The 24,434-nt window shown below is 45.1% G+C and overlaps 1 protein-coding gene across 1 annotated transcript in view; it reads right to left on the reverse strand.

The window, feature by feature from the left end:
* Positions 1 to 21,374, reverse strand: part of BASP1 (brain abundant membrane attached signal protein 1) — a 48,043-nt gene extending 26,669 nt beyond the window's left edge. The window contains exon 1 of the mRNA XM_031589236.2: positions 21,170 to 21,374. The gene's annotated coding sequence lies outside the window, so the exon portion shown is untranslated. The remainder of the gene's footprint in view (positions 1 to 21,169) is intronic.
* Between the last annotated feature and the right edge of the window lie 3,060 nt (positions 21,375 to 24,434).

Consider the following 24,434-nt stretch of genomic DNA (forward strand, 5'->3'; position numbering starts at 1 on the left):
CGTTTCAATAACATCGTCTTAGCACAGCAATCTTAGAGAGAGCATGCAATGCCTTCAGACAGAGCCACATAATGACTTCCATCCTGCATTTATTATAAGAGATGCATCAATTTGCTTTAGCCTCCCAAAGCTAGAAGAAAGAGAGTGTTTTAATTCCAGTGGCATCAGTGCCACAGCATTATGAGAGGAACATTTCTAGAGCTTTTCAAGCAAGCCACAGTCATCTTCTGATAACTGTGTCAAAAATCATAGAATCACAGGATCATAGAGTGGCCTGGGTTGAAAAGGACCATAATGATCATCTAGTTTCAACCCCCTGCTATGTGCAGGGTTGCCAACCACCAGACCAGGCTGTCCAGAGCCACATCCAGCCTGGCCTTGAATGCCTCCAAGGATGGGGCATCCACAACCTCCTTGGGCAACCTGTTCCAGTGTGTTACCACCCTCTGTGTGAAAAACCTCCTCCTAAATGATAGGTGATAGCAAAGATTCAGGTATAAAGAGCAGGTGATCTGCACCCATGCATTAAATTAGCACTCTGCAAGAGAATAGTCTGGTATTTTGGTAAGGAACCTGTAAACAAAAGGTGCAGCATGGAAGACAATGCTGGCAATATTTATCCCAGTAGGTGCTCAGTCGTTTAAAAAAAATTCACAATTTTAAGTAATTCAACTTTCCTATATGTTCAATAAAGAAAAATAAAGTAACAAATTACAAAAGAGATGTGGGCAATGTTTAATATTACTTTGGAGGAATCAGCCATGCCATTGTGACCAAAAAACTTGATTTAGGTCTGTTTTTTTAATTCTTATGTTTGTGTGCATTGATAGAATAGAATAAAAAGTCCTTAAAGAGTCAAATGGATCCAACTTGAAGCTGTTTACAGCAAGAGGTCTTACGTAACTGTGGGGAAACTCATTATTACTCAGCAGTGACAGGTGAGGTGATTAAGAATGGGAAGGAAAATGGGAGCTCCTGATGTAGGTAAGGTCATTCATTTCTAAAGATGTCTTCTGAACGAGAAGATGCCAATATGATAATTAAAAATGTCCATTTAGGAGCAAAAAATATCCTAAGAAATAACACTGGGAGAAGTTAACCACAGATTTGCACATGGCCAGGAGGTGACACTTTCAGTGGTTTTATCTGTATTTGGAAGATAAAGTCTAGAAGTGTCACACAGCAAAGCAGGATCAAGTAAATTCAACTCTCCCTGCAGGCCTGTGAAATTTCAATTACGGATGTGCCTTCCGTTTTACATACCTAAATTACTTACTCCTTCCAAAGTATGAAGTGTAGAGGAAATTTCTAAGAATTTAATGTAGGAATTTGACAGTTAAAATGTTAATGTTAAATGATGCCTCCACCAAATGAGGTAATCTAGAGAACTGAGATTTCTGCTTTGAGGTGTCCAATTGCAGGGACCTAACAGTCTGGTTGGGGGTGGGGGTGAACTGTCTCAAAGAATTTTTTAACCCATCAAAGAATTTCATCTAAGTGCAACTGAAGAAGTGGCTAAAGGTTAATGAACAAAAGGAGCTGCATGCTCAAGGATGTTTCGGCACTCAGTGTATGCCTACTGGGTTCCATTCATTCCTGCAACCCTCAATGGAAAAACTGATGTAATAAAATTTAGACTATGTAAGCAACAATTTAAAATAAACCCAAAGCAAGGAAAGACCAGTATATTTGGAAATACTACAAGCGCATAAAAGTACTGCAGCCAGCTGGCAGACTGCGGGGCAGATAGTGTGCCAGAACAAACTATCCTCTGCCCTGGCAGAAGGCTTTGGCATGCTTTGTTATGTCTGTTGGAGCTACAGTTCCATGAGGGCTGGCAGCACCGGCAGCGTCTCACCTGAGCTTTGCTCAGCCAAGTGCGAACTCAGGGAGAAGGAGGGACAGAAAAGAGAAGCTGAGGGTGATAGGAAGCATGTGCTGAGGCAGGGAGAGGGACTACTTGAAGCATGGGGTAGCTCAAGAAGTAGAGCTGAAACAGAAAAGAGCTGCAAGAAAACTCTTCCATCACGAAGACAAGGATTTAGGGGAAGACTGAGGAAACTACCCAAGGGAGGTGCCTGATAGCAGAGGTGTCTGTGCCAATAATTAACTAGAGAGAGCTCTGTATGTCTTAGTTGAAGCCCATTATTGTGATAAGGGGTAGGACAGTCAGTGCCAAACTACAAGGACAACGTCCTCCAAGCAAGAACACAAATATAGTGCCAGACAGGGAGATATCAGCCTGGAGGGGACTGGAAGAGATGTGCTGGGCTGAGAACCGTTGGCTAGAAATGATCTCTGCTACTCGATTTTAGTTTGGAGTTTAGGGAGTAAGGGAATGGGAGGAGAAAGATAAAAACAGATTGTTTAGGGCAGCACAACATTCCTGAATTCAAACAGCAAGATTTCAATCCTTGTTTCAGTCTCCATAATGAAGTAGATTAAGTGTCTGCACTGCACGCTGCCTCCCAGGGGGCTGACAAAGGCTGGATCAGGATTCAGGAGGGCTCAGGGGCAGCTAGATTGGGTCCGACACTGAGCTTTGTTCAGCAGTTAAGAAGTTCTCCAGTTTAAAAAACAACCAAACTAAACAACAACAACTGATCACAAAATCACTACACACAAAAATGTACAATATTCTCTTTACTAAACCTACCTCATCAGTGCTTTTCCTCTCTCATTATTTGAGCATTCTGTAATCAGAGCTAACAAATAATTGCCCATTATGTTCAGCCCCCAAGCAGCTGCCTAAGAGGAGCAGAGGTGAAACAGTCCCCAGTGCTACAAAAAATAACACATACTGAAAGAGAGAAATTGATTGAATACAGGAACAGGGTTCATCTGCTTTTCCATTCACTCCTGTATTTAACTCTATTACAGTTACTTTAAAGATGGAGATCTCAGTCATTGCTGCAGCGGGATATTTTTTGAAGTCATTCCAGAATGTTTTACTGTGCCTTTCTTTTTCCCGCTCTAATGGGAAAGCCTAACAAACATACACATGCACGCACGCACACACACCAAAAAAAAACCCTAAATTTTAAGAAAACATGTCAATTATTTTATGTTCTCAAGTTTTTGGCAACAGGCAGATTTGGCAAGCAGCATCATGGCCAGGCAGCAGCTTTTAAGTTTATGGACATGAAGGCCAGTGACACAAGGCACATACACTCTGTATTACAGCTGCATGCTACTGAATTTCTACAGTGGGTCAGTGACTCAATTATATAAACAGTGAGAGTAAGAGATCAAATCATCCCCAACACAGGGGATCTATTAATAAAATAAAGTCATGCTGGGTAAGAAAAATCAAGAATAGGCTAAAGATGAGCTAAGAATATTCCCTGGCTAAAAGACAAAGCTGAGTTTGAAGTTACTGGCTTCAGTAAATGTGGCTTCAATATCTAATGCTTTTCAAAATATCATGTACTGCTTCACTGCACACATGATATATTTTAATTCCTGTTATAAAAGAAGGCATTACAATACCTTACAAATTCTGTTTCTAACTCACAATTCTAATTTTACTTTGCTTCAAAGAAATCCTCAGATTGGTTTTAATCTCTACGGCATCTGAGCTATGATAACCATGCCCAAGAATGGTCAGCTAATTATCCTCAGCGGGTAATTACAAACACCGAGGAGTGTGGCTTTCTCCATCACCAGAATAAGTCAAGGTTTTTAAATTAGGCTTTTGACATAGTTTGCTAAGCTATTCAGTGAGAATGGTAGCACCAAATGCTTAATTTTTATAAAATGTACAGAACTAAGCAAAATCTTCTTTTACATGTGTTAGAGCTTGTTAACCCTTTATTATAAGGTATAAGGACAATGAGTTAGGCTTCAAAATGCCATATAGCCCAGATTGTTGAATGTTGTTGAATGCAAATACTTATGAGCCACAGTAAAGTTACAATTTCCTATTCAGACTCCCATCACACTGAAGAGATAAGCAGCAAGAGGGGAGGAGTTAGAGCACCCTCTAAGAATAGGCTGAACATCACAATTGGCTGGTTTGTAAGTATTTCTTGCTTGGCCTAGGCAGTTTCTTTCATCAGTCAGTGTTTCATTTGTTTTCCAAGAGATAAAATTTCACTTGCCAATATCTAACTGTCTCAAAACATGATAATGTTTTCCTGGAAGCATGGTCAAGGAATTTCAGATTGCCATCACATGTTATCAGAGTGAGCCTTTAATATTACCTGCAAGACACTCTCTGAAGTCTTGAAGAGTTCCACAATTTTTGAAGAAACAGCTGGTTGAAAAACCAAACATATGCTGATCTTAGCTTAACTGTTGATCTGCATGTTGTCCCTCATTTGGCTAATTCATGCTGTTCTATGTAAGAAACTGGACTATATGCCTGGAAATATAAATAGTCTAGACAGTGAGAACATGGCCTAATTTTTAGTTTTCTTTTAAAATGCCATGAGGAAATTATTTCTGAAGCAGCACAAGTTCCATGTACAGTGAAAATGGAAACTAAAAACATTGTTCCAAGACAGAAACAGTCTCAAAATACTTAATGAATTTTCCATGCATACCATCTGACGAGTTGCATTAATTTCACTGAACAAGGTGCATTCTCACCTCTCCAGTCTGTACATATTTTAGACATGAAGAAATTAAACCCAAGTATAAGTGAGAAAGTGTAAGCCCATGAAAGCAGGTGTTTTATTTGTACAAAATTTGTACTTGTGATCTAGGACAATGCACACAAGCCAGTTGTTGAGGCCAGCAATACTCATGAAGCAATGCTTTAGTACTAGATTGTGAAAATGCAACTCAAAAGAGCAACTCAAATGAACCCAGAATTTCAAGGGACCACTCTTTACATCCCTCTAATTGGGTGGACACATCAATCCTTGTTAGAGCACCTCGGTGATCCATTTGTTGTTTAGTGAGGCATGTGCTGGAAGAGTCCACTGGCGTGCCTTCAAGGGTCTCAGAGAAGACACTTCCATTGAAATTACAAATTTAGTTGTCTTTAGCAGCTTTTTAATAAACATGATTTCCATTTGACCCACATTAGAAGCTTGCTTTGTTGAGATTCAGAAAGAAATGCTTGTCCTTGCAAAAGAGCACATTTTTTTGCCTGTTAACATTCAGATCGGATTACTGTAGTGATTAGATATCATTAGCATCTGAGTTTCAGCTCAAAGTGAATATAGTTTCTTCCTCATCTCAAGAAGTTCTTCTCAAAGGCGCACCTTTCTTCTTCTCAGAGGCAGCAACCTTCATAGACACTAGAGTCCTCTGAGCCCTTTTAATGAAGGGTTTTCAATCAAACCTGTATTAAGCGAGAAGCTGGGGTGCTCCTACACCTCACTGGGTTTAGCTCTCTCACCAAGGGGCTCATGGCACTGCCATGGGTCTCAAAGCTTTGCAAGCCCCCAGCTTTGCCTCAGAATGCTGCTTACAAACAAGTGCTTCTGTCATCCAGGGATGATATGCTGAGCCTTGTACTTGACATCTAAGTGACATCATATTTTCTACAAGCTTAACTTCCTTTGTTGAATGCGAGTTTGCTTTACGGATGTAAAACCGGTAGAAAACGGGGGTTAGTGCCCTGTTCCCTGTAACAGAGGAAACACTGTTTTGCTATAAATGGAGTTTATACTGCCTGTTGGTGCTGAGGGGCAGACACCAGGCCTGTTCATATTTGCATGATACCTTCAGTCCCTATGATGTTACTTATTTGTAGAAGCATGTAAAAGTAAGGTAGGGGGTGTTCATGGTTGCTGCCATCTCTGGTGCTTCTGTGTTGCAATTGTATCAATTCAACTACCTACAGCCAAAGTTAAGAGAAACTGTTAGATTTTACAAGCATTTCTGAAGAGTCACATGCACAAAATATAAGCTTTATAATGAAACTCACATATTTAATACTGTTTTCTAAAATGTTGTCTTAATAAATTTAATTCAATTTAAAAGAATGAAACAAGGATACTTGATACTCCAGGCAATGCAACATTGAAATTAGTACTGAGATAGCTAGTTGCAAGGCAGAATTACTAAGCACAAAGCAAGCTATTGCACTGGTGCCCACATTAGAGGAAGTAGCCGAGTAAAATACATGTGAAATTCTACAAGGGGCTGCTAAACGTTCTCAGAAGAATAAAATTAGCTAGCACAGAGCTTCCACATGAACACAGCTGTGGTTCCACCAGGAACTCTGGCACTTGTAAAACTACCAAACATACTACATGCATACCCCCACTTTTATGGCTGCTGCATAAGCCAACAGAAATGTGTTGGTCCAGAGCTATAGATCTGATGCATTAGGACAGGTCCAACAGTTCTCCATTTCAGGATAAAACTGGGAAAGAAATGCACTCGCAGTTAGTTTCTCAAAAATCCCATCAATAATCCTGTTGTACTATATTGCCTCGGAACATGGTGGAAAACAATTATTGGGGAATTTTAGCAGGCAGGAATTACCTGACAGATTACTGTATGAAAAGTTAATATAATAGGTAGGCTCTCCTCGTAAAACACAACTTTACACAAGAGCAGCAGGCTTTCCTCACTGCCCTGACAAACAGCCTCGTGTTTGGCCAACAGAGCTGACTCGCCTCCATCCAGCAAGTGTTACAGCTCTCCTGCAGCCAAATGGCTGACACGGCAGACATCACTCCAACAATCTGCACAGACTGAAGCTCAGTTTTATGGCCATCATCGAAGTGAGTTAAGCGAGAAAACTACACGCGTTCATAAATTATGCTGAGCAAGCTATCTTCGGGATACAACATTTCATAAAAAGTGCTAAGTTCCCATTTACAGTGTCAAGGATTTCCTGCCCCAGCACCAGTGTAGCAATTTGCTATGTGCAGCACAGTTCGACTGCTGCCTTGCTGCTCTAGTTCTACCAAGGAGTGTAATCTGTAGTCTCAATGACTTGGTTTGTAGCGGGCATCAGAAACTACAGATGAAACAGAAAATAACCCTTCATCTTGTGAAGCAAGCTATAAATGGCTCCTTTGAAGGGATTATAAATATGTATAAAGTATTAATTTTTTAGTCCCCTTGATTAAAACTGGTGGAAATCCCCCCAACTCCCCCCAGTCAGCGTTAAATGAGCATTAAGAAACACTTGAAAGTATGAACCCAAGTTGTCAGCCTGATGTGATCGTTTTATCATTACAACCTACTCACTACTTTTAATACATGAATCAAAGGACAACATTAAAGCAAGAATTTAGTGAGCCTCCTGTAGCTCTCCTGCAGCGCCAGGATCGCAGTATTCCTTCAGAGGTTTGGCTCCTGCCCAAGTCCAGAAGTGTCAGATGTTCTCAGGCATTTTTCTTCTCACCACTACCACACTACTCACACCTGAATTTTACACATTAGTTTCAACTCAAATGTAAACAGAATTGCCATATAAACCATAAGGGTTACTGCTTGCTTTGCTGAATCAAAATAACTTTAAATAAATATATAAAGCTTACGGCTTGAGTTGGTCCTACTTTATACAAAACATAAACTGATGTGTAAGATGTAGATGGTCACTGCAGACCAGAGTTAACTCACTTGTGAACTGCTCTGTCAGCTTGGACATAGAGTGATCATTGCGCAGATTGAGACCTCTGGCAATGCAGAAATTCACTCATTAGAATTTAAACCAAAAAGACATTTTACTGGAAAATTTCACAATTGCTTTTAATTTGCAGAAGTTTATGCAATTTTTTTAAGATACAACCAAGCCAAATCAAACAGCTTGCTGTTTCCAGCGGGACGGGACGGCTGCCCACTCCCTTTGCTCGCAGCTGGCCTGGCTCTTGGCTGAGCCCTGGCTGAGGTGATCCCACTCAACCAGCTGGAAGCAAAGGAGTCCAGCCAGAAACAGCAAACAGCAAGTGAAGGAGCACACAGCACGACACCCAGAGGAGCTGCTGGAAGCATCCAACAGCTCAGATGGAATCAGATCTTGTTTGAGTAAAAAATCTCACAGCTTGAAATGTAAATTTCAAATTTCCACCCTAAGAGTTTTGTCCCAGTATAAAGTAGTGGGACAAGCTCCTTGGTTAAGATGAGTACCATGCACTCAGTTGGCACTTGGGGACTTGAATAACTTTCTGGAAACTCCTACAAATCAACTACAAAATAACAGAAGGGCTGCATATTTAATTTATGAATTCAGACAAAGACAATGGTTTAGCATTATAGCTACATAGCGAAAAGCACTCCAGTCCCCCAGAAGATCAGCATTTGAAGTATTCTTTTATGAGCTTTTGCAATTGGACAGGCAAACAATAGCCACAGTTTTAAGCCCTCTGCTTATAGAGAACAACTTCAACCATAAGTGTGGATATTTCAGCTCTTTATCCAGTTTAGGATGAACCTCAGCATTCAGCACCTCAGACCACAGATGTTTTCTTGCCAAACAGTACTTTGTAGAGTGTGGAGCAGTCAATTTCATCAGCAGAGGCCCAGACTGACCTAACCAAGACTGGACAACAGTCTGCTGAGTATGCTGCTCACTGGCTGCATGAAGACAAGTCTAAACAACCAGCTGGAATCAGTAACAAAAATTTGAACCTTGGCTGTCTACATGGGTTACATATATGTTAAATGATTAACTAGCCCAAAGTGGGCAAGTCTGACCTTTATATCACCTAGATATATATGATTACTCCTACAGAAGCTGAGCTGTAAGAATTCAAACATCTTCCAGAAGAAAACATTTCACAGGAAGATTCCCAGCCAGTTCCATTATCCTGTTCAAATCTGATATTTTTTTATTAAAATCTCTTAAAAAAAAAAAAAAAATCAAAGCTATTCTTCACTTGACTGGGAAGGGCTGATAGTATTTAATTTAAACCGTCCTATTACACTTCTCATTTGGTGAAAAAAAAATGCATAGGATGTGGCGCTTCACAGGAATCTACAAAATCTACCAAAGTATATCCAAATTTCAAGTAGTTCACACTACCTTTTTGCAACAAGTTTTCTTACTGCAGTGCATCCTCAAGGTGTGTTACCAATAGGCACGAGATATATGCCTTTCTTTAATTAACATTCATTTGTCCACAGGCTTTCTATGCTACTGCAAACTTCAAGTCACATACCTCAAACCTCTATGAATTGAGGGTAGTTACCTTACAGTAGAAAATTCTACTGGGTAGATAGCAGACTCAAAAGAAAACTCCAGTCCTGGAATACAAACGTGAGTGTTGATTTTAAATTCATGTTTATTTTCACTGGCCTGTCTCTTAAGTAGAAGAGGTTTTTGTAGAAGTGCACTTATTAAGCCAGCCGTATCTGGTTTATCCATGTCAGATATTTATAACAAACCAGTCCAGCTCTGGAGTTTAAACGCTGGCATATGCACAATACTTGAAGGTTAAAAAAACCTATTTTCTAGAGCATATTCCCTGAAGTAGTTCCAATATGGTAATTTTTAGTTCTTCATCTTGCTTACTAACAGCTTGTACTGAAGAGCAGTCATACTCACACCAGACTCATCTGAACTACAATAAACTCCAAAGCAGGATGCTGCCTCCAACCCACCTTGAGCAGCAGAACCCCATGGCCATCCTAGCCCACTGTTCTCATCCAGCAGCTCCTGCACAGAGTTCTGCTGAAGAGAAGCAAGAGAGTGCTTCCCACTACACATCAGAATGTGCTCCTCTACTACCCTGTAACAAACCCTGACATAGCAGGATGGCCTGGTACATCTAGTCCACTTTACCTTTCCTCATACTGCCTTTACTAGGCTGGTTTCTCATGTAGAGAAAAATAACTGTCCAGCCCTTAGTGCCAATTTATATGAGCTTATTAATATTAGTGAGACCTAGTGCCAGAGATTTTGTCTCTGACTGAAAGAATCTTAACCTAAGGCAATTTTTACTTTTTTTTTTTTCCTTTTCTGAGCTATCTACCCAACATGAAAATTGTACTTCTGCAGATTAAAAAGATAATTCTTCCTCTTCAGGCAGTATGAAACTTGCCTTCAACATCAATACTACTCTTAAAGGAACTCAGGAAGAAAGGCAAACAGATGACAAAATGCTTTGATGTAATGTTTTGGGAAATGCTTGTGTATTATGATTGCAAACACGAGCATCCCACAAAAGTATCATACCCAACCAGTGCTAGCCACTCAAACCATCCCAATTAACCTGCAATTCCAGCAGCTCACAGCTCCAACCTTATTAGCAGAACTCAATCACAATCAAAGGATGGGCTCCATAATCAAGAAGGCAAGTACAAGAAATGGAATCAAGTCCACAGCTCCAGCTCTGCTCCCAGCCTTGCCTCTCTCCATGAGACATTTTTCTCGGAGATGCCAGCACACTGTTGTGAGTGGCTCGAAATCCATACCGAGCTGAGCAATCTGGCAATTAGCAGCCGAACAAAGGTGAGCATTTCCTCATCTCTAGTAACACCAAGATATGGGCAACAAGCCAAGAGTCTGATTCACCAGGCAGAAGCATACACACAACTCCTGCAATCGCTTCTAAAGAGCACACCACTATTTTCAGTAAGCACGTAGGGGAACTAAACAAATCTCAGGTTGCCCTCAGGTACAAAAGGCAGACTCATTTCAAACTCAGTCCCAAATAACTGCAGGATGGGCAGCCCCTGCATCCATCCAGGAACTTCAACTGCAGCTGCCCACCTGCACACAAGATAGAATACAGAGGTGTTTGTTCAGCTAAATGTTATGTCTATTCAAAACCATTTATGAATACACATCAAGGATTTCTTTAGAAATGAGCCTAATTTATATCAGGCTTAACCTTCAATGCTATTGTTATTATGCCTTTAAGTTTGAGCAACCATGTGGTGAAAGTGTGTGTATAAACCGTTGTTACACAGCTAGATCCTCCACTCATCTGTGGAACAACCCCACAAACCTTTTTGCAGCCTATAGATTAAGTAACAAAGGATGTCCTAGTGTCATACCAGTCAGCACTGCAGTCGTTCTCAGCTGCAGTTACAACATTTCATTCTGGGCTTACACAGCAGAAGTTTTAAGTGTACCCACATGACTACATATCATTGTCTTGAAATAAAATTTAGGAACTAAAAAGCCTTGGTAATTTTTGTAAGCTTTACTCCCATTCTTTTACATCAGCCCCAGTCTGAAGGATGGGCTCAAATGTACAGCACATTTCAGGCATTCTGTCAGAAGTACTCAACAGAGATCTGTCTAACAGCCTGTGCTGTCCAGAATCAATAAATTAAATCTCTTCATATCTGCTTTAGAAAAGCTTTATTTGTGCATTTCATATTAGCAGTTTATCTTTTGATCTGTATGATTCTATGATTTTAAGAGAGCTCAGACCCACTGCTAATAAACTGGTACATTTGGGAATTACTTTCTTTCAGTGGAACTTATTTCCCTGCACTCCAGCACAAGCTCACTCCAAAGGTCTCTGGTTTGCCTCATCCCACAAACTGTAGGGCTGTCAGGGACCTCAAAAGCAGTGTGAACAATCCCCCTTCCTGCCCCAAGGCACAATGACTTGCACTGAAGTGATGTCGTGCTGGTGATACTTACCTGGTCTTAAAACAATTATCCTCTTCTTTACATTGCTCAAAACCAACTTGTTCATTTTTCCTTTCACAGATCCCACTGATCATTCACATTGTTTATGCGGGCACCCATTTGAATGGTGTCTCTCTTTTATGTTGCAAATTACCCATGCAAGTAATATGTTTAAATGTCCAACATGTAGTACATGAAAAGAAATTCTTAACTGTCCATTTTAGGATAGTGACAAATCAATTTATTCTTACTTCGGTAGCAAACATTTAGCACAACATGAAGTATTTTTGCCCATCACTGGCCAACAAAATCTTCTTCATGGTTATTCTGACCATGTGGCTACAGACCAGTCTTTCTTAGAAATGTTTCCACAGAAAATTATTTTTTACAGTGATTTATAAATTTCACATTGTTCTTATCATTTTAATCTAGGTTACTGACCATCTTCCATCTGTTACAGAGCAAAGGACAAATATTTTCCACACACAGCCTGAAGTCATGTTTATCTGCTTGAACACTCGTAGCCCCATTTCTTACATACAGCACAATCACCTCCCAGTCCTCTGTGGTAGAACAGAGAGATTCCTCCTTGCTTCATGAGAGATTTGAAGATGACTGGAAGTTATGAGGTGTAGTGCTAAGGTAAACTTATTCCCCCATATTAATTAAGATGAGCTCCCTCTATTTTTTATTTTAGATGAAGGGCAACAGGGAGGTATTCCCAGCTGTGGAAACAGTCTCTTAGGAACTGTGGGCAGATTTAACCACAAACAGCTAAATGTTCAGAGAGACACAAAGTTATATTTAACTGTCTCCCTAGCTAATTAGATCGGGGAAGCAGAATCATATCACTAGGTTAATTAAGATGAGATACGGCATTTGTAATAATTAAGCTAGGTATTTGGTCTCCTTTCCAGTGTAGGGAGACAATGATCATTGCAAGTGCAGCAGCTGATGGCTGGTACTTCAGATCATGTGTGCCCAAAAGACACAGACCCACCAAAGCCACCAAGCACAGAAAACTTCAGTGGACAGTCTCATTTCATGTGTTTGCTTTATGAAGGCAACTCAGTTGGCCAGAGGTCTTTCTTTCCTGGGAGAATCCCTGAGACTACTTACAAAAGATGTTTCTGGACAAGCAGGGTGGTACAAGCAAGAGGTGCTGCAATTTAGGAGCAAAACCACCATAATGCCATGAGGGGCCTAATGTGGGACTGCAGCCAGGCCCTAGAGGCATTGGAAAGGCACATCAGGACCAGGAAGCCATGAAGAAATTTGCTATGACTCAAAAAAAAATAACAACAACCAAATCAACCCCCAAACCAGTGTACTTGAAATTGAAGTTATACTTTAGAAAAAAAAGTGTATATATTTGCCATCATTAATTCATTTGGCCTGAATGTGGTACTCATCTTGATGGCATTCATAATGAATTTGCATGGCAATTGTGCTGTTGTCTCTATTATTTATAAATGTGACACATTATCTAGGCACAATGATAATTTCCAGCAATCAGTAGTGGATCCAAAGAAATGTATCCCTACGGAAGAAACTCAGGCCAGCTACTGGCCTTCGTGCAATATGTTGCCCAGCAAAGCCACAACTTGATAGATGAGCTATGTCTATTATAAAAGAAAATATTTCCCCTGAATATGTGTTTTGGAAGATTTTGCTACTCACTGATGTAATTTAATTGTGATCTTGCAGCAATTTTTTTGTCCTACAGGAATCAAACAAGCCTAGTTCCTCTGGAAAACAAGACAGGCAAAGCAAGCTAACAGATTTTTTTTTTAATTGTCTTGAGTCCATTTTGCTTAAAAATAAAGTATCAAGTAAAAAGGAAAAAAAAAAAAAATCTGATTCCCTTTCAGTCAGCAGAAGAAACCACATGAATATGTTTTTCAAGTGATAAAAAGTTAAAAGGATTGAATGCTTTGGGTTGGAAGAGCACCAAGATGTCTATATTCCATAAGATTTGCATAAGATGCTGTTTAAGATCAAGTTCTCATGTTGATATGATCTCATTCTAGTGGAAATCTAGATTTAGGAGCCATATACATGCAAAAACGTTGGGGTCTGGTAACGTTATGAGTTTAAGAGTTTAAAATTAAAGTTTGGCAATAAGTCATTCTGTTCACATATTCCTGCTTATGACAGAGAATGAGATTACACTTAATCTTATGGCATAGATCTACTGCATTCTCTACACCTGCTAATACACATGTTTCATGTTAGCATGTGATTAACAAGATGTTCTGTGAAACACTTTGTGTTAGCTCACAGCTGAAAATACAGACTTCTAGAGAAGATAGTCAAAGGAAACACCAACATAACCAGTGTGATGATTAACTGAAATTAAAAAAAAAAAAAAAAAATGTTACCTACCCAAAGAATACAAGGAATAACGAAGTTTGCTAAAAAAAATATGAATGAGATGTACTGGCTTGAAGACATTTGTTTTTGTTTTTTTTTTACTGCAACACATTTAGAGAGACGTGGTATGTACGGAGGTACATAAGGGATAATGCAGTATTTCTATAAGAAAATATATGGAGTTGCTTCTTTAACCAGAAGCAAGTGTGCAAAAGGGCTTCACATTTGAAGTAGAAAGGAAATGCTGCTGAGATAAATATTTCTGTTCTCAGACTGTAAATTTGCTGCCACTGTTTCAAAGCAAACTCCTGCATACACTTTTTTCTTAACTACAAATCTGTTAGTACAGGACTGGTAAGATGTTTCATTCATTCCTTTTCCCCTCTTAGCTCTGTACTTTAGATTGTGAAGGGTTCGCATAGTCAATGGCTGTGAGAGGGCACACAAAGCCACTTCATCTCCCTTAATATCATCCTCCATGTACCAATTCCATAGCAGAATGGAGGTGGCGAATATATAATGTCACAATGTTTAGCCTGTTTTGAGAAAGGGGATCCATTATATTTGCCATTCGTTGACTTGATATGTTTGCTTTCCTCCATAAAGCCTTGGTAACAGCGTTGTTTCAAGAGATGTTTACAAGAACAAATACCTGAAGGTGATTTGTAGTGTAGTTTGAACCCTTAGTAACAGGAGCTACCTCAAAACTGAAGACACTTTCAAGACATTATGGCTTCGTGGGTTGCCAATACATTGCACTGTTTGACCAGGAATGAGAGATCTTAAGGAGTGCCACACTTTTGTTGCCACTGCTGTCAGTAGTTTATTCATGAATCCACCCTTAGCTGCCTTGTCCAGAGAAAATGATGAGAGTTGAACCTTCAGCAACCTATTAATTATTCTTGTGCTTACTGAAAAAATACTATTATGTTCATTTTCTTGAGCATTGTTATAGATTTTAATACTATATACACCAGAAAAGAGAATCTGCAGGTGAACTACTGTATTTAAATGCATAGGGCAGCACTGACTTAGATTGGTTCTGAAAATATCATTTACAAAGGCAGTGTCATCAGTTCAAGGCAACTGGAGGTAAAGCTTAGGCCACTATACAGAAAGCTGAATGCTCTTTTAAATATTACTTAGGGAGGTGGGCACAGAGGATAACACTAAAATGATTATTTTAGCAATTATAATACTGATGGAATATCAAGCGGCTTAGAAAGGGTACATCTGCACTGTAGAATGGTTTTCCTCAAGATGAATATCCCTGAGGGCAGGAAAGGAGAAAGGCACAGTACTGGAACAGAAAACAAGTAAGTCCTTCTTACCAAAATCTGTATCCATGAATGGCATCAGATCCAACAGAAAACACTGTCTGCCAAGGAAGCTCCTTCGCATGCTCCTTGACTTCTTATGTCCTATAGACACTGGGATACTCTTGGCTATAAATGTTGAAGTTATGCAGAGTATATACCAGCTGCATCAGATGAGGGAAAAGTCACCACATTTGCTTCAGCCCACTAATTTATGCACGTGAAGTAGAGGCTCACAGATTATCCCAAGCACTCAGAAACACTGTGGAGGCCACACTGACTATATGTGCTCCCAGTGAAAGCTCCATGTGAAACAAAGCTATGAACTTCACCATGTTCTACTCCCACTCAAGCAAAGGATGGAATGAAAGAAGCTGGGAAGTCCGGCCAGATTTTCATTTTTAGTCTTTGGGAACTGTTGTCTCCCTGCCTTCATAAGGATCTTAGATCTGGAAAGGAAAGCAAAAGTCAGCGAGCAGCTCGCCTGCACACCGCACAGTGAGACCAGCTGCTCCCAGTGGGCCACACACTCAGTGGTGCACAGCATTCACACCAGGCTGACTGGTGCTGCTGGAGAACCAGCTCCACTCTCTTGGTCTACCTGCTGGAGAAACCTGTTGTTTAGAGCAGCTAGCACATCTTTCCTATTTCTCTTTGCTGTGAAAGCAAGATACCCAGAAAAGCTGCTTTTGCCATCCCAGAGCTCACTGAATTTGTTTCCTCCCACCAGCTCAGTGCAACTGGTGTCAGCAGTCAGTCATGCACTTACCAGTGCTGGCTGAAGTACAAGCTACAGGAAACTGCATACTGGTGGGGAATGCCACCATCACCTGAGCACCACGTCTAGCAGTGACAGGTTTCATCCTCCCCATTTGCAGACTCCTAGTTTCGTACCACCTTCAGCCTGCTTTTTCACTTGTTTTGGTTTTCTTCCAGGATGACATGCTTAACTGATTTGAGTAATTGTGATTCCAGGAAGCTGATGTAGCATTTCTCAGACTCCAGCCTATCTTGGATAAATAGCTGTACCAAAGTTTTTGTCATGACTTTACTCTCCTGCATGTTCTTTTGTAACTGTGGGTTTTCTCTAGTTTCCACATGATGATTTACTCTTGTTTTGTGTGTGCTTCCCTAAGGTAGTGAGATAGTGAGACACGTATCATTTCTATTATTGTTGATGTGTTCTTTGTTTTGTCTAACACAGCTTCATTTCTTCTCCACAGTTCAGCAACCATCTTAAATGTCTGGCAGATGCATTTGTACAGCATTCTGCTGTGTGACCATCAGCTTTATCCTAAAACAGTTAATAAAGGCAAGCTGTAATTTTGAGTGTAAGCGTCTCCTTTAGCAGCCAATCTCTTAAGGAAAACATTAAGAGCAGAAAATAATCTGACAAAACAGGCTTTAGCTTTTGCATCCCATTGAGCTTTTAAGGACTGTTGGAACAGAAGATGGCCAGAAGCTCTCTGATATTACTATTTGAACAGGAGCAGCTTCCATTTGTCATAAAAAGTCATGAGGGCAGACACTTCTGCCATTAAAAGTAATCCTACGGGAAGCTTTGCCACTGCAGACATTTGGTTTTTGCCTAGAGTAAAAAGTCACACTTCAATGTTGTGTTCATAACCTCTTGATGGCATTGTGTAGGTACAACAACCAGCACCTCATGAGCAAGTCTCCATCAACATACCCCTGCAAGCAGCAAAAGGTAGCAGGTTAAGGCCCAGTCTTATTGCACATTCAGCAAGTCATTCATCAAAGCAAAACTCATACCACCAGCCCAACAATTTACATTAAGTCCCAAATGGATGCCGCTCTGAAGAGCAGTTAGGGAATTGCTCATAAAATTATATCTTCTGAAAATATGTTCAAATTCCTGCAGGGTAAAAAATGAAATAAAATAAAGTAAGTCCCTGTGGCGCTATTACCAGGCTAAACCCTATGCTATGCAACACGTGACCCCAAAGCATGTGTCTTTCCCAGCACTACCGCATTGAGCTTGGCAGCCAACACCCTGCAAAGCCGGGTCAGCGATGCAGGCTGCTTCAGTTCTGCTCTGCAGAACACAAAGCCAAACACATCAAAAGAGATCTGCCTCCGATTTATATCCTAAGACAGAAGGGTTTTATTAATAAAAGTGTTTCCTCAGACTTAAATTCCTTTAACCGTACTTAAGAGGGAGTTACTACACATCTTGCCCCCAGGCGAAACATGACCATTCCACACATGTTAAAAATCAGTATCTCTTTACATTTATTGGTGTGTTGAAAAAAAGTCAGGATTTCTTTTTCAGACTGTGGCAAGTTGGGAATCTTTCATGTCTGAGGAACCATCTCTATCAACTGGTTTCTATTTTGAACTTATGAATTTTCATATCGCATAAGCAACGGTTACATTTTTATAATAACCACATCTCTCCATCTTGAAGTAAGAGGCTTAGCTGGCATCGCACTTTAAGGACAGCTGTGGGATACAAGATGCTGCAGAGAAGACTTTGAAGCTCTCTCCATTCTGCACGAGGTGTTTCTCCCCCTCCTTCCTCCTGCACTTCTGTTAATCTTGAAAGCATTTCCTACTAATGCATGAAACCTCTATTATGCCGCATATGGTTTCTATTTTCAAGTCTCTAATGATTTCAGGAATTTCTTTGATTTCTCTAGTTGTTACCTCATTTCTGTCATTCCTGATTGACAAAGAAGAAACAACCCCCAGCTCCTCCTAAGCTTTATTTCTTTACTTATGAAGCTGTCTTGATGGATGTAGAAGTTCAACATGGCTTTTGTAGGAAGGAAGGTGGGGCCTCAACCATGGCTCAATAGATCTGTGTTACATTTGAATAGCATCCACTTTTCTTACTTGGAGAAATGAGGTGTTAACCGTCAAATCTGCAGTGTGCCTAAGGACGCTACACTCACACCTACAGACCTATGTCAGCACCGAGGGTGTCATACAAATCTGTACACACAAACAGAGCATTCCCAGAAAGAAATACTCCACAGTTCCTGTTTTCATCAAGTTTCCAAATCATTAGCAGCCAAATGGTGGCCAGACCCCAGCAAACGCAGCCACAGAGTTCTCCCACGATGCCATGGCAATGCCTGGTTCTGCCCTGCAGCTCCTGCGCTGTGCCAGCTCCGTGTGCCCTGTCCACATGCGGATGCCAGCACAAGGCAAGGACTGAGCCTCGTTCAGCCTCAAGCTGCCCTTCTGTGGTTCGTGGTTCACTGCATTGAGCAAAGCTCTTGCTGGAACACAGCACACATACAAAAGGGTTCGCTCGGAAAATTCAATTTATTGCAGAGACTTCATGTTGAAGGATCAAAACAGACAAATGCTTAAGGACAGTTCTGGTGGCAGCTTTGAAATTATGGAGAGATTCTATAATCTTAAAGAGGGGTATGCTCCAAAGGTATGTCTGCTCAGAGACAAACCTATCTCTTACTACCATGTTCCTATAGCAGCAGCTATTGTACTAATTGGAAAGAAGGATGGAAAGAGAGGAGGGGGGAAAAAAAGCCAACACCAAATCATTGCTTCGTGTACCAACAGCCCCAGTAGATGAACCAGTTCTAATGCTGATTCTATTTAACTGGATGTGATACTCTCAGAGATTCCTATCAGCAGAAGAAAGGGCTGTGTGATTGCTTCTTGGCAGCGGCGTGTAACAAATCCCCCAAATTACACAATCAGCTGTCTCATACATGAAGCACACAGGAACAGGCAAAGCCACCGTGAATTTCCCATCTCTTTGGGTTCATTCCATCCAGAGAACATCAGAGCTCTGCACCAGCGAAACCCGAACAGCCTAGCTAAAGAAAATATTCACGGCATACAGTCCCACCTGCACAGAGATGACAAAGCAACGCTGCTCACTCGTGTGGCGCTCCGTGAGACAATGAGCAGGAACAGCAGTGCTGAGCCCTTTGGTCACCCCCCCCTTTTCCTTTCCCTCCCACCCCAATGAAAGCTCGGGGCAGTTCTCTGACACTCCTGACACCCCTGGACACAAAGGGGCTGCATGGGCAGCATCTCATGGGGACTGCTGCACAGCAGCAGTCAGTGCCGCATCGCTCCTACATGGCATTCCTAATCCCAAACCCATGTCTGGAGCTTGGGTGGCACCCAGCAGGCAGTAAGGTGGCAGTGGGGTGTGTGAAGGCTCCAGGAGTGACCTCAGCTGGGAATACAGAGGGATCATAACCTGAGGCCTTGGGGCGGGTGCTTTCCAGCTAATCACAGAACCATGGGGGTTGGAAGGGACCTCCGGCGTTCATAGAATCCAACGGCTTTCTAAAGCAGGTTCCCCAGGGCAGGTAACCCAGATGGCCACCTGGAAGGCTGAGGGCTGGGCTGGGAGCCGGCAGCTCATTGCTCTGCATTTCAGGCATCTATAAAACCTGACTAGTGTTCATAGGGGAAGCAGTCAAACCCCATGGCCACCCTCATGGGGAGCCCACTTGCACCATTCTTTTGTCATCTCTGCACTTGATGAGAACATCACTTCTCTCATCAGAAACAGACGAGCCATTCGCTGTCAAAATCACCCCATTACAGCAGGTTGCAGAATGCCCACCACACACAGAAACACGTGTCCCAGTTTGGGGCAGGGGCACCCAATGGGGCGGAGGAAGGATGAGCAGCAGCGCCGATAGCGAGACGCAACCATTCGAACAAAAGAGATTCCAAGATGTCGCACTGAGAAAATCTTCCTGCGGAGAGCTCTCCCCCCACCCCCCCACCAACCCCCCTTTCGCGGCAGCGGGGGATGCTCGGGAGCTGCGGGCACACGGGTGGCTCCCCCTGGCGCGGCCGCATCGCTACGCGGGGTGGAACCGCAGCGTGGAAAACACTGCCGAAAGGACCCGAGCTCGGACGACGGGGTTCCTTCGGTCCAGGAAGGGGGACCTTCCCCATTTTCCGTCGGTGCCGAAGGGTTATTTTGCGGGGTCGAGGGGGGAAAGAAGGGGCCTTTGGAAATAGCGGGCAGTGCCGCGCGGGATGCGCACCGCGGGTGGGGAGGTGGGTTGGGGAGAGCGGGGGAGTTCCACCATCTCTCCACTACCCCGTGCGGGGCCGGAGCGCGGCGAGGAGCCGGGGGGGGGTCCCTCGAGGTCCATCGAGGAGGGGCGGGGGGCGGTGGGGGGCGGCTTTGTTCCATCCCGGGCCCGATCCCCGACGGGGCGGGCCCCGCGCCCCCGCCCCGCGCATGCGCCGGGCAGAGACAAAGGAGCGGGCGCTGGCGACCCCCCTCCCGCGCGGCAGTGGGTCGGGGCAGGGGGATGTGGCGATGTGGCGCGTGTGCCCGGCGGCGGGGCGAGGACACGCGTGTGCGTGGGGAGAAATGGAGGAGAGAAGGCAGCGGAGTGCTGGGGATGTGCGGCTTCCTGGAGGAGGTGGGGAGGAAAAGTGGGGGAAGAGGGATGAAAAACGGTGAAGAGGGATCTCCTGGGAGAAGGAGAAGAAGGCGCTCGATGAATATTCATGGTACGCGAGGATGGGAGCCGAGAGCTGGGGCAGCGCAGCCCCCCGTACCCCAATACACCCACCCACCCACTACCGCGTCCCGCGCCCGGTGCCGGGAGGTCCCGTCCGGCAGGGAACCATCGCGCTGCCGCCCCCACAAGGAACCCCCCCGCCCCGCGCCCAGCTCCCACCGAAGGACTCGGGGGTGCGCTGAGACTGCGGGTTTTTCCGCTCATTGTTAAGAAATCGGGAGCAAAACCCTCTCGTTCCCACCACACCCATCGCTTCCTGCCCCCTCCGCCCCCCACCCCGAGAAAGCGCCATCGGGCATTTAAAATCCCGCGGCATCGCCCTCGGTCCGCTTTGTGCCTCGAAACCGCTCCCGGGCGCCGTCCTTCTCTCGAGGAACCGCTCTCCCCACTCTCCTCTCATCCCTGCACCGGGCGGGAGGGATAAAGCGCGGCGGGCTCGAAGCCCCCCGCTCCGCTGCCCCTCGCCACGCGCGGGTCGCGCCGCTCCTTACCCCGCGTGCTGCCGCTGCCGCTCTCTGTGCCTGTGCCGCGCTGTCGCCCGCCCCGCGCAGCCCGGAGCCGCTGTGCGCTGCGGCTGCCGCTCGCTCGCCGGGCGCGGAGTGCCTCGCGCTGCTGCTGGAGCACTGCCGCCGCTACCGCGGCTGCTGCCTCTGCATTTCTCGCTCTCGCTCTCTCTCTCCCCCCTCCCTCTCTCTCCTCCCTCCCCCCTTCCCTGTGACAGTCTGTGGGCAGTTCAAAAGCCACACGCACTTATTTATTTATTTCCCAGGCCGGCGGGCGGGGGTAAGGGAAAGAGGGGTGCGCTGCGCGGCGCTCGCGCGTAGGGGGCGCACGGGGCCGGGATGTGAAATACCGGGAGGGGGCCGCACGCGCATCTTGCAGCCTTATATATCCCACCTCCCCCCGAAAATAAAGCGATCTCGGGGACGACGGTGCCGTCGAGGAAGGGCAGGGAGCGGCTCCTGAAAGGCACGGCGGTGCGGAGCTCTCCGCTGCCCCTTCACTCTCCCCCACCTACGGAGCTGGGAGTCGCGGCGAGCGGAGGGGCTGCACGCAGATCCCCCCACGAGAGAGCCCGTACAAGAGGTTCTGTGCCTAAGAACAAAAGGCAGGACAGAGGGAAGCGGCCCGGGTATCGGGGGCACGGAGCTCTCCGGGGCTCGAGGTGCGCTGCCCCCAGCCCCCCCACCCTCCCCAGCCACATCGGCGCCGCACCGCTCCCCCCACCCCCCCACCCCAGCCCCCGCCCGTATGGCGATGCGCAGAGCTGGGGCGCCCCCTGTTCGGCATCGGGGCGGCACCGCCTGCGTCGCGCTGCGCTGCGGTGCGCTGCGGTTCGGCACGCCCTTTTTCTTCCTTTTTCATTATTGTTTAAAAAATTTTGTATTTCTTTTTCTTTTTTTTTTTTTCTTTTTGCATCCCCGCCCCGCAGTGTTCCACACCTGCCCGAGCTCCGCCGAGTGACGTTGGGTAATCGAGGAAAGAAGAAACAGGAGACACACACACACACACGCACGCACGCACACACATACACACACAAAAAAGGCAGCAGTGCCCTAGGCGTGCCGGATCCGGCGGGCGGGGCCGCGCCATCGCCCCACTGCCACGGGAGCAGCGTGGAACGATGCGGCAGAGGGAGAGAAGCGGGCGGTGCTGCGCAGCCTGCAGGGCCGAGAGCTCGGGCTCTGGGTGCTTCTCCGGGGACAGCGATCTCTGAATGCACGCAGCCCAAATGCGGAATGCATCCAACACTCGCTTTGCTGCTTTGCTGCATGAACACACCCTATAGATGTGATCGATTTCATAGAATCGGAGGATCGTTTGAGTTGGAAAGGATCCCGAAAGGTCATCTACTCCATCCCCCTGCGAAGAACAGGGGCATCCACAGCTCTATCAGGTCACTTCGAGCCCCATACAGCCTGACCCGGAATTTAAACAAATGTGGGTCACCAAATCATAGAATCATAGAATCACCAACGTTGGAAAAGACCTGCAAGGTCATCCAGTCCAGCCGTCCACCTACTGCCGATATTTTCCCACTAAGCCACAGGGATTTAAATCTACCTTCGGACATTCTTTTGTCCTAACCAGAGAGGTGTGGGGTATCCGCAGCTTCTCATCCCGTGTGCAAGGAATGAAGGAGGAGGTCGCTAGCAGGAAGGAAGGAAAAGCATGGAACATCTGACAAAGGATGGGGAGCTTTGGCCGCGTAGCTGTGTCCCGGTCCTCCCTTGCAGCACAGCTGTTTGTCCTGAACCCATGCTGCCGCTATGGCAAACCCCGGCCTACCCCGTCACTCAGCCCCATCACCTCTCGTCACCTCTCTCTCCCTCAGCCTTTCAGCCCCCTCTGGCACCGACTGTCACATTTCCATCTTTGTCACGGGGAAACAAACCCAACCCCGAGCACCCCCTCGCTCTTCCGTCTGGACGCAGCTGGTTCCGACCGACGGCTCCTCGCAGTGCGTTAGGTGTGACGCGGGGCGGCCGCCCCTTACCCCGCATCCCCACGGCAGGAACCCAGATGCGCACAGCTCGCCTCCAGCACCCACCGCTTCCCGAGCCTCAGCAGGGAGCACCTGCTCCTGGAAAGCAGCGCATCCCCGTTGTGCTCTAGGAAGAAAGAGTGGCGACCCAAAACAAAACCCAAAACCCACGTTAAAAACCCCACCGGCGCCGCTCTTTCACGACCAGCCCTGGAGAGAAAGCGCTCCTTCCTCCTGTGTGCGCCATACACAACGAGAGCAAACCCGGAGCCCCCGCCGCTCCCCGGAGGCGCCCGCCCGGCCCGGCCCCGCCCGCTTCTGCGCTTCGCACGGACACCGCGGGAGGGAGCGCTGCGCTCAGTTTACGCGCAGTCCAACTTCCCCGAGTCGAGCACAGAGAGAGGCGCTCCGTGCCCGCAGCCAGGTGGGACGTGAGGCCCTGGAGCCTGACTTACCCCTGTGTTCCTGGCTCTGACTTAGCTCGTAATGTGAAGCACATGTGCTTCCCAGGAGGTCCTGCTCCAGCCATCGATTTAAGAGGCTTCCCTGCTTCTTAGAAGTCCGTGTGCAAGTTTTCCCAAAGATGGGTATAGATGCTGTTCTGACAGTTCTGTTTATTTGTGGTTATCTGGGCTATTTTTGTCTCCTACCCCAATTACCCACAAGCCTCAGAGCTGCTTATGTACAAAAGAAGCAAATGTACATCCCTTGTGACTTACGTGTTCCAGACCCCTCCATGACCATCTGCAAGTCAGATCTTGGAGTCTGTTCTCCACTTTCACATGCACGTTTCACTGCAGCAACAGCTGAATCAGGGCTTCTCTATTTGGCTTGTATGGCCAAAAAATGTCTTTCATGTAACAGCTATAGTGAGTGTATTAGTGTCACAATAGTGACCAGAATTGGCTTCTTGTGCAGTATTTCTTCTGTTCTCACTCAGAATGTCAGTAATCAAATCAAATCACACTGTCTGGATGCACCAATGTGACAGCTACAATGCACTGTTGGGTACTCATGAAGTAGAAGAAGTGAGGTGCACAGGAAAGGATGCCAAATACGTTGAGCAAAGAAAAGCTCTGCTTCAGTACTCAGTGTCTGATCATTGCACTAGGGTAACTTATGTATGTTACTGTCTAGACATGCCGTTTGAAATGCAAGCTGGAATCCTGCCTTGGGAAAGAGGCACTGGCTGCAAGCATGGGGTCACGGCCCTGGGGACACATCGCCCACACTGTCCCTACTTACCTTCCCTGCACCTCCTGCCCAGGGCT

This window comes from Phasianus colchicus, chromosome 3, assembly GCF_987193195.1.
Source record: "Phasianus colchicus chromosome 3, bPhaCol1.hap1.1, whole genome shotgun sequence".
Taxonomy (NCBI): domain Eukaryota; kingdom Metazoa; phylum Chordata; class Aves; order Galliformes; family Phasianidae; genus Phasianus; species Phasianus colchicus.